General features: G+C 42.9%; 1 long non-coding RNA gene across 1 annotated transcript in view; it reads right to left on the bottom strand.

Moving 5' to 3' along the window:
• The window catches only part of LOC113960180, a 14890-nt gene extending 12250 nt beyond the window's left edge, over positions 1-2640 (bottom strand). The window contains exon 1 of the long non-coding RNA XR_003531990.1: positions 2531-2640. This is a non-coding gene — a long non-coding RNA (uncharacterized LOC113960180). The remainder of the gene's footprint in view (positions 1-2530) is intronic.
• Between the last annotated feature and the right edge of the window lie 5632 nt (positions 2641-8272).

Here is an 8272-nt window from a genome sequence, read left to right on the forward strand (position 1 = left end):
TATATATATATATATTTGCTATAGCTTTGGCTGCTTAGTTTTTTTTCCCTCTTTTCCCTCTCTGGGAGGCGGGTCCTTGTTGTCAAGTTTCGGGGGGACTTGGCAGGAAGCCAGCTCAAAACTTGTACACGGCATCATAGAGTTGGTGCAAGAACACAGCTAACTAACATACTAGTTTATATCTAGAGCGGCTGGGTGGGTACCTGGTGTCCAACCAAGGTCAACCCACCACAGTAACTAATACATATTCATTACATTTCCTGGAACTCATACATATATGCTAAAGATTTCCATGAATTTAGTTTCATATTTAAATCACTTCTCATAACTCATTTACATTAGAGTAGGAGTCTCTTGAGGGTCTTTGGTGATTATTTGGGGAACATCCCATTCCTCGAATTATCTTTTTATGGCCATAAGCCTCCTAAAAACAGTTTCTTCTTCTTGAATGCATCCCAGCTATGTGGTCTGGCCAAGATATACCTTCTTATCAGCATTGCTCAGGCCCACAGTCTTTAGTCTCAAGGCTAAGATATCTGCTTGTACACATTTATCACTGATATGGGTGAATACAGGATCAGGCACTGTCTGTTAAAGGAATTCACAAGACTAAGAACTATTTGTTACAGCTAAAGATTTTCCCAACAGTACGGTGCTGTGAAATGTTAATGTGATTCACACAAAAGGATACACTAATGAAAAAGGTTTCTTAAGAACTTCACCCAAAGTAATTGTTGTCAGTGATGAAATCATTCATGCCACCTCAGTCATTTAGCATGTTAATACCCTTTTAATTCTCATCTTCAATGGGATGCATATAAATCCCGATAACTCACGACTGTGTATCCCTCTTCCCTTCTTCATTCATTCATGGTTAGGCTTCGCGAACGAAAATTTGGGGAGGGCTCTACCCACGTTTGTTGCAAGTGCGTTGGTGGCTAAAAAGGCCAATACGAGATAGGCATGTCCGGTTGCAAAAGGCACAGCAGAAAGACTCCTTAGGTGGTATATTCTGCAAGACACGATTCTTTCTGCATTGTCTTTTCTCCTCGAGAGTGATCCTGCGTGCTTTCTCAAAAGCATCAGCAGCGTTATAGATGGTGTGTCTCCAGACCTCCCGACTGGAGACCAGAGTAGACCAGTTATGTTGATCAATATGTCCAAGGCTGAGATGTTGTTTCAGGGAGTCCTTGTATCTTCTCTTGCGGCAGCCGGTGGCAAGTTCACCGTAAAGCAAGATCTTAGGAAGGCGGTGGTCCTTCATCCTTGAGACGTGCCCTGCCCAGCGCAGCTGTGTTCTCAGCAACATGGCCTCAATACTTGTGATTGCTGCATGGCACGCGGCACATGGCACTTGGGGGCTTCCCGTCTTCCCTTCTAGTTTATTTATTAACACTTAGGTTTTCTTGAGTATCTCACCTTTATTACCTGAAAAGAGTAAAATATTACAAGATTTATGGAGTAATTTGATAATATGCACAGCAATTGCTATAATTGCATATGGATATGAAAGTCAAAGCAAAATAGCAACTTCTGCACAGTTGCAACAATTATGTGTAATTGAAGATGACCTTGTTCTTTTTTCCACACTTTTTCTGTAGCAGTGTAAGAATTAATATGTACACAGGTAAACCCAGAGGACCAAACCATGGCTAAGGTACTAAGGAAAAGTTTATTCCTAAGTCAGAAACCCTGAATACACTGCAGTGTATCACTGATCATGCAGCAGCGGCAGAGCGCCTAGCAAACCTGTCTCTGGTGCTTTTATAACAGCACCTTTTGCATGCACATAATTTCAAGGTTGTGTTCTCTCCTGCCCTTTTATGGACTCTCCCAGCAAGGGTCTCTGTTGATGGAGGGGTATGGACAGAATGCTCACAGATCAGTTTGATTGGCAAAATGTCGACTTTATTAGAAGAAAGACACCTTATATAGTGCTTATGACACTCAGATGTGTGATTCTTGTTCACACAACATTGGATACATAAGGAAAACATACTTTGTTGTCTGGTGCTAATTGGACCACAACAGGTGGCCATATGAGCTGAAGGCACACGTTTGCTCTCCTGAAACTCCACCTTAAATTTGGCAGGGAGCCTCTTTTGTTCTAACTTCAACCCCTCTAGCCACATTTTAGCTACACAGTTAGTTTTACTGTCCACGCCCAATTATGCCACACACATGCAACAGAAATGCAATAGAAATTGTTCACGCGTAATCTCAATTCTCCCAACAAATCCCCTGTTTAAGTTTGAACAATTTAAATTGCATTTCCATAACATTCCCTATTGTACCCATAACATTTCAATAAACACAATTACATATAATAATACTACTAGTATTAACAAACTTAACAACCTATTAACTTCAAGGTTTGTGCTCTTAATTTTTGCTTAAAGGTGTTTCTAAATATAAGATTTATTCTTAAAAGTTTTTATTCAATCTAAAACACTTCTGTAAATGGAACTCCATTCAATGTATCTTCTATTTTTATTTAAAGGTGTTTGTGTATTTGTGGTTACTTATTCACACACATACATGCATACACTTTCATTCATTCACTTTCACACGGTGGCCACCATCAAACAAACCTTCACACAGACATACTTTTGAATTCCATTTCACTGTGTTTTATGAACTAAGAAATTATAATTATTCTCTAGTACCTTATAATGTTAAAGCTTCTTAACCAAACAGATAAACTTTCCTTCACCAACACCCAGTGAATAATTCAAAATTCATACAACACACTCTCTTAAATTCTTAACTTCTATAATTATATGCTTAAAAATACTAAAATAATTGTGCTTTAACAATACTAAAATGTGATCTTTAATAATACTGAAAAACTATTATATACAACAGCTTCTGACAGTGCTACTGTCACCTACAGGAACAGCATCAGCCCTGTTCTGAAGAACCAGATTCTTTCCAAGGCTTCATCCATCATGCAGATAACTAGAGAACACCTGTGTGCAAAAAAAACCCACATGAAACACCTTTTGCAAGTTAACAGAGGGGGACCCTTCTCTCCCCCTCTTCGCTTTGCAAAAGTGTTTTAAAAATTCTTGAATCACTGATCGCTTTACCAAATACTCTTGTGCTAATAATTCTAAATCTATAACAGTTCTATTTTGTAACAGAGTATGTTGTATACTCACTATATTTTCTAATAATTCTGATAAGATTCTAGGGGTGTTGTTGGTCTGTTCTAAATTCCAACACTATCTTCTTCTTCTTCAGAACTAAAATCTGTTTCAGAAAAATCAGTATCTTCAAGCACAAAAGGTCTTATTGCTGCACTTACCGCATCAGCTAAATAGGCTGCTTTCTCTTGTTAGACTATCCTCGCAGCAGCTTCTAGAAGCTGAGCTGTGTCAGCACCCCTAGGTAGTGTACTTAAAACTTGCTTTGTGTTTTCATTGGCATTGTCATAGGCCAACATGTCCAAGAATTTTGTTTTCATGTTATTATCCATGTCTGGATCTGAATTTATTGACTGATGTAAACGATCTACAAATTGATTGTATGGTTCATTGGGTCCCTGTTTGATCGTAGTACATGGGGGCCCTGTCTTTGTATCCCTCACTGCAAGCAATGACTTATAAGCTAAGTCCTGACTAGTTTGTAGTACCTCATCTGGAAACTGTGCTTGCACTTCTGCTTTGTCATACTGACCAATACACATGAGTATGTCAGAGGTAACGCCGTAGAGAGGGTGTCTTTGCTGCCTAGGTTGTGCAGTGGCTGCATTTCATTTGTTAAAAAACCGTAACTCCCGAGAAGGAGAAAGCAACCTGGTTATGATCATATGTGTGCCAAATGGTGTTAGCAAATTTGCAGTAAAAAGGTGTTGCATTATTGATTGTGTATAACTGTTCTTTAAATCATACTGGGAAACAGCTGCTTTAGCCTTTTATATGATCTTCCAATCTAAAGCTTCCCAGGAATTATTTCCTCCACCATCTACAAATACAGGAAAAGCACTAGCTTCTTAGAGCCCAAAATCCCCTTCAGAAGCAGCAGCCTGTATGATGTTTTTCCAATTCTGTGCTGGATTACCACTCACCCCCTCCCTCCTCCTCCCTCCACCTGGCAAGGCTGGAAACCCTATACCAGAAATTCCCACCCCAGGCATCCCAGGAGAGGGGTTTGGAGGAGGCAATGCCGGCACTGTAGATGAAGCTGGAACGTTGGAAAAGTCTGGATTTTGCGGAGCAAACTGTCTCTCTGCTAATTGAGACTTGAGCTCTTTGAAACAACGCAACAAATTGTCCATTTGATCTTTTGTTGCAAGCATAGCAATTTTCTCGCTTTCATCTTCCGAGCTCTCATCGTCAGAGGATAAACTTGGAGACGGGAGTAAGGGAAACAGCCGTTCCACATTGTCATGATTCGGTGTTTCTTCCTTCATTTGCCGCAGCATTGGTGCGAAGCTGGCAATCCCTCTCGCGGTGGCTCCTGTCGGCATAGCGGCAGTTTTTTTCGGAATAGCTCCGGTTGCTGTAGCAGCGAGTCTCGGAGGCTTTTTTCCGGGTTCGGGTGCGACGGTTCCTGATGACGTAAATCCGTGCGCCATGGCGGTTCCGGGCGGTAGCGGTACAACGACCCCTGGTGACGCAGAGGCTCCTAACAGCGCTATTCCGGGCGGCGCCTGCACAGTAACAGTCACTCGCTCAGCGGCCAGAGCAGGCGCAGCTGGGAGTGGTGCCGCTGACTGCGCAGGCTCAATAGAAGGTGGCAGTGCTGGCTGAGCAGGCGCAGTAGAAAGTAGTGCCGATGACGTGGCGCCAGCTTTGTTCTCTGTGGTCTCCGCTTTTTCTGCCAGCGCTGGCATGCTGCTGAACTGAGACAAGCCTGCGTCTTTTAAGACTTTTAGGGTTCGCGTCTTTGCAGGCGCAGATGCTGAGACCTCCCTGAAAACAAACTGTTCTACGCACGTTTACGCCACAGTCTCGCCGTTTCCCTGGAGAGTTGCCTTTGCAGCCGCCTTTGCAGCCGCAAATGCTTGGTGCATAGCGTTATACTTCTCCAGCGATTCAACTGCCAGGCGCCAAATCGTAGGATATTTTTTTGCGTCCTTTGATCCCTTAGAGATCTCGTCCCATAACTGTTCCTTTATAGTGTCCCATGTGGACACCTCAAAGGCGACTTGAGCTGTAGGAATTAGTTTCTTTGCTCTCGCCCATTCTAGTAACCCTTTAAAGGCACCGCTATCATAATTTGGCTCTTTTAGAGAGACTATGAATTGGAGGAGCTTTTCCACTGCTGCTGCTTCTTTGGAAAGCGTGGACCCCATGCCCCTCCCTCAGTCGACTCACCACTTCACTGCGTGCACGGCTTTTTTCTTAGCGCCGGGGACAGCGCTACTTCTATCGACTGCTTCCCTCAGCTCCTTCTGTAAGCCTTAAGTCCAGCAGAACTCGACGAACTAGGAGTCCCTGTTTTGACGGGCACCAGATGTTGATGGAGGGGTATGGACAGAATGCTCACAGATCAGCTTGATCGGCAAAAATGTCGGCTTTATTAGAAGAAAGACACCTTATATAGTGCTTATGACACTCAGATGTGTGATTCTTGTTCACACAACATTGGATACATAAGGAAAACATACTTTGTTGTCTGGTGCTAATTGGACCACAACAGGTGGCCATATGAGCTGAAGGCACACGTTTGCTCTCCTGAAACTCCACCTTAAATTTGGCAGGGAGCCTCTTTTGTTCTAACTTCAATCCCTCTAGCCACATTTTAACTACACAGTTAGTTTTACTGTCCACGCCCAATTATGCCAAGGCAAGGCTCACAGAAATGCAATAGAAATTGTTCACGCGTAATCTCAATTCTCCCAACAGGTCTCACAGCATATCTGTGAGAAAGTGTTATCTCTACACAGGAATCCTACTTCTCAAAAAAGGCAGACAATAAACATCAGTAGGTGTAATAAATGGAATTTTTCCACACTGATCGTTTCCAGACCTAGTTTTCCTAGCAGTGAAAACTTCCTTGAGCGAAAACTCTTTTTCCTCCTCAAATAAATCTTCCGCATTTAACCTTTCTGTCCCTACAAGCAGTGATTGGGTTTTTAAAATCTTATGTGATTGAATATAATTTGGTATGTAATAAAAATGCTAATTTTATCAAGTTCACTGGGAACAGGAGTCATTATTATGATTTGGAATTTGAAGTCTGTGCAAGTATATTGCATAATGCTTTCTGCCATCAAAAGTTTTCACATCTGTAGCCTCTCTGTGGCCTGCCCTCAGCCCAGCTTCACACTGACAGAGGCCATAGGAGCCATGGGAGCAGCTGTGGAGATGGAAAGCAAAGTTGAGGAAGAAGGGTCTGTCTGAGGAAAACATTGCTGTTATTAACAGATGATTGCATGGTTACATAGAAGAGTGCTATTGCAAATACTGTGAAAATCGTAGCAACTAATAATTTGATTATCTCAAACTATCCTACTCTTGAACACGAACCAATCATTGTGATCAGGACAACAGATGAAATTAGCTAATGGCCATGGAAGTATACAAATAAGGAAAAGGGAGCAATTTTAGATGACATGCAGGTCAGTATGAGTATGTTCAGTGCTTCATGGTCCTGCTGAATGATACATGCAACAGGGCCAGAACCAGGAGCTCAACACCAGAAAGGAGACAGGAACTTCTGCTGAAGGCATGGGGATGGCGTCACCATCTCAAGCAGGCTGATGCCAGTTGTGCTGAGGAAGACTCATCCCAATGGTGCCTTTAACTTTTACCAGGCAGCTATTCCAATCTTACCTGTATCCGAGAGGCAACACTTGTTGCACACGAGCTCTCCTCTCCTACTCTGCCTCTCCCTAACCCCTGTCCCAGCTGGCAGGTGCCACATGAGGGACATCAAGGCGCTGCTGGGTGAAGACTTCCACAAGATGGTTACCACCACCTCCGCACATTGGAGGGAGGGATGGGGGAGCGAGACAGTGGGGAGAGTGACAGTAACAGCAATGAGACCATCGTAGAGGGGTCTGTGATAGAGTGATGTGGAGGAAGAGGAGTTCGGTAAGAGGAGGTGGTAACACAGTGTTTCTCTGTGCTGTGTGTACCTGTCTATGCACAACAGCAGGTGTGGCGCAGGGAGAAATGAGGGACCTGCAGATGTGGGATGTGAGGCTGTGAGAAGTTTGCTCCCAGGCTGCTCTGAGGTGAGGTGGGCTGCTGTCATAGACCTGCTGCACTCTGGGTTTGATCTTGTTGGGAGAATAGAGATCGTGTATGAACAATTTCCTTTGCATTTCTGTAGGCCTTGACTTGGCATGGCTGGGTGCAGACAGTAAAAGAACTGCGTAGCTAATATGGCTTCAGCCTTTGAAATTAGAACAAAGAAGGTTCCCTGCCAAAGTTAAGGAGGAGTTTCAAGAGGGTGAACGTGTGCCCTCAGCTCATATGGACACCTGTTGTGGTCCAATTAGCAGTGGACAACAAAGTATGTTTTCCTTATGTATCCAATGCTGTGTGAAGAAGAATCACGTGTCCAGGTGCAATAAGCAGTATATAAAGTGTGTTCTACTTGTAATAAACCAACATATTGCTGACCATACTGGCCTGTGAGCAATTTGTTCCGTGCCCCTCCACCGATAGATCTCAGGAAAGCCCCAGCCACACATAGGAACCACCTCCCCTGCATCTGAAATCCCAAAGTGCAAAACAACTCTTCTTGATTATTTTGTAAAATGCATTTTTATTAGTTTTATTTTTTCTTTTATTTACTGTTCAGTTTTGTGTACTCTTGGACTCAGAAGTTCCCAACTCTACAAATGGGCCCCATTGACTTTACATATATCTTGTGGGCCTCTGTTTGTGCTGCTGGACCCTCCAGAATAAAATTTTAATCAGTGAAAGTGAAACGCATCAGAATCCTGTTTGGAGGAAAAAGAGAAAACACCAGTAATTAGGATTGCTGCTGATGTTATTTCTCTACAACTTAAAGTTATTTTCATGACATTTTCTCTTGTATTCTTTAAGACATGGCAAAAAATCGAAACTGCTAAGCAGTTGCACTTTTGTATTTGTACTCGCTTTGTGGCCTGGTATTGCTTGGAAATATGTAAAGCAGTCATGTACCTCCCTACAAAATATTTTCCATGCACAGTGACAGTATCAAGAGTATACTCACAGTTTGAGGGTCCTTTAAAGTTGGTGTTGGTGTTAGTGTTAGAGGTGTGCTCACCCAGCGTGAGGTTAGCAGTGTCCTGACAGCACAGGCTGATAAGGGTGCTTTAGTCTGTCCT

Source organism: Corapipo altera, unplaced genomic scaffold (genome assembly GCF_003945725.1).
Source record: "Corapipo altera isolate COAL_440 unplaced genomic scaffold, ASM394572v1 61356, whole genome shotgun sequence".
Classification (NCBI taxonomy): Eukaryota; Metazoa; Chordata; class Aves; order Passeriformes; family Pipridae; genus Corapipo; species Corapipo altera.